Source organism: Medicago sativa, chromosome 8 (genome assembly GCF_051527215.1).
Source record: "Medicago sativa cultivar Bolivia chromosome 8, Bolivia_mono, whole genome shotgun sequence".
Classification (NCBI taxonomy): Eukaryota; Viridiplantae; Streptophyta; class Magnoliopsida; order Fabales; family Fabaceae; genus Medicago; species Medicago sativa.
In genome coordinates this window covers 92,220,313-92,222,889 of record NC_140756.1, presented here as the reverse complement: position 1 = coordinate 92,222,889, position 2,577 = coordinate 92,220,313, and the positions used below count along the sequence as shown (strand labels likewise).

At 32.7% G+C, this 2,577-nt stretch overlaps 1 pseudogene across 1 annotated transcript; it reads right to left on the bottom strand.

Annotated features, from left to right (window-relative positions):
* Window positions 1–527: 527 nt before the first annotated feature.
* Window positions 528–1,755, bottom strand: LOC146903333 (protein Asterix pseudogene; annotated as a pseudogene). The gene is made up of 2 exons (XR_015022256.1): window positions 1,360–1,755; window positions 528–1,274 (listed from the first exon to the last, which is right to left on the bottom strand). The product of XR_015022256.1 is annotated as a protein Asterix pseudogene (transcript).
* Window positions 1,756–2,577: the final 822 nt, after the last annotated feature.

Here is a 2,577-nt window from a genome sequence, read left to right as displayed (position 1 = left end):
TCCTTATAAACTACATTTGAAGTGGTGCTGATACATTTGAAGCATAATAAACCAATAAACTACATTTTCGAATATAGTAGTAATAAAAAAGTAATAGTTATGTTAGCTGGTTTTGATAAAGGCATGACAGCAAACAGAAAAGAGAAAAACATGAAGCCAGCATAACAACTACAGCTGCTAGCCCAAAACAGCATCCAAAACTCAGCTACTCCTCAAACAGGCACGGCACCAGCAGCCGAAACACAGCACCAGCAGGTAACATCAGCAGCTGCCGACAGTAGCAGCAGCCACAACCAACCCAAAGAAGCCCAAACACTACCTCCTTAAACACTACCGCAGATGAATTATATATCGTAAAGGATACTTGTACACAATAATGGGACACAAAAAAGAAATTTCATTGAAAATAAAGGGAGAGGTACTTAGATAATCAAGTGCATACATATCAATCAATACAAAATCTGGCATATCTCTTAAACAAAAACTTGCTGGTCCGCAAACTCAAAATAAAAACAGACAAAACAGAATTGAAATCATCCAAAACACCATTGTGAAAAGTTTATAACATACTTTCAAAGTTTATAACATCAAACAAAATGTTATAAATCACAGACACCGAGTTACTCTAAATTTCAAAGTTTATAACATCAAACAAATTGTCCAAATTGACAGATATGCAGTTTCAGAAGCATATTTAATACAACGAATTAGAAATCACAGACACTGAGTTACTCTAAATTCCATCTTGCGCTTGTTGATCTAATCCTGAAAAGGCTCAAAAAAAGGTAATTTTTCATCTCAAGAACTTGAGATCTCAACTTTGCTTGCCGTCTTAGAGGCCCAAAGTAGTTTGTCATCAATCCCATTAAAGAAAACATCATAGCCATCATAACTTGTTTAAGATCATTTTCAACATTCCTCATATTAACAATGGATTGAGCACAAAATATGAGAGCCAACCACGAACCCAGCTAATACCTGAACATAACGCCGAATAAGACAGCGATGAAACTGGCGTAATCGATCGGAAGATCTTGTGGAGCTATCACTGGTGGTACGTACGGCTTCGCCGATGATGGCTGACGTGGATCTATCCCATGCGATGACATCTTCTGAGTCTCTCTCTCTCGTCTTACTCTCTCTCTCTCTCTCACACCTTAGAGAGATTAGATAAAAATGTCAAGAAGGATGATTTTGGAAAAGTAAGAAGGAAGATTTTGAAAGACTCAAACGGTTTTGTTTATAGTCAAGAAGTATGACATCTATCAGAGGTGCTGTTAAAAAAAAACAACAAAAAAGCAACATAAGTGATTTGTACAAAACTGGAAACAACAATATCAAAGGATGGAAGACTTATACCTATCAAATCATGGTAGGCAAGCAGCGCCTGGATTCCATTATTTGCCATGGGATTCGATTGAATTTGAAAAAGAATGAGATGTGATTCATGTGATTCCATGGTATGGTATATATACACGTTCAGATTCATTCATCATGTATCATGGAAATGATACCTATACATTGGTATCATATCAAAGGCTTTGGAATCAATAACAACATTAAATGCAATCATGGAATGGGGAAAGCAACAACCAAAAGCGTTGAACGTAAAAGGCATGGGGAATTTAACGTAAAATGCAATCAGATTAGATCAAAGGATGAGATTAATGCTTAGCTTGCTGATTTGATCAAACGGTCCTGCTTGATTGGCGCCCAAAATGCTTAGGTTTAGGGTTTGCAAGGTATTTAGCATTGTTAACAAAGATTAGATCTAAGTATGATATTTAGCATTGTTAACAAAGATTAGATATAAGTATGATTTACAAATATAACGGTAATTAAACAAATTTAAATTCAGTTGAGACTTGAGATTACTAATAGATGCTGAATTTTTTTATAGGAACGTAAACATGCAACTTTTTTTAGAGGACAAAAAACAAGATTTGATAATTTTTTGCGGACAAAAAACTTATCTAATCCTAATTGAAAATTTGAAGGCTGGGATAGAAATTTAAATTACGATATTTTCTCTCCAATTTCCAAGGGAAAAAACTTTGATAATCAAAAATTCAGGAAAACAAGGAAAAATCTATCAAGAATTGTTCGAATTAAAGATCAAACTTGGATACTACTGATTGATAATTGAATTATAAACTTAATAAAAAAAATTGATAGTTTTAATTTCAAAAATTAAGTTTTACATATATCAACTAAAGAAAGGATAAAGAGACAATTTTAAAATATTGTTTTAAATTTTTTTAAAAAAGTGAATATTAGATATTCCATGCCCAATTGATTTTCATGAATTAGATATAACTCTTGAAGTCATGCATTTCAATCACAAATAACACCACAAACACATACACGTAACCACCGTTATATTTTTAAAAGAATATAATCTCCACATTTTCATGTATTCACTATACCTTTTAGAAACATGCATGTTATGTGAGAATGGATATTATATATCTGTTAAAAATACAAAGTGACGGTAAATATTAAATTGTGCATTGTGTATCTTTTATCTATGAAATATCATTTTTTTTAGCAATCATATAAAGTGTAATCTTCGACTAT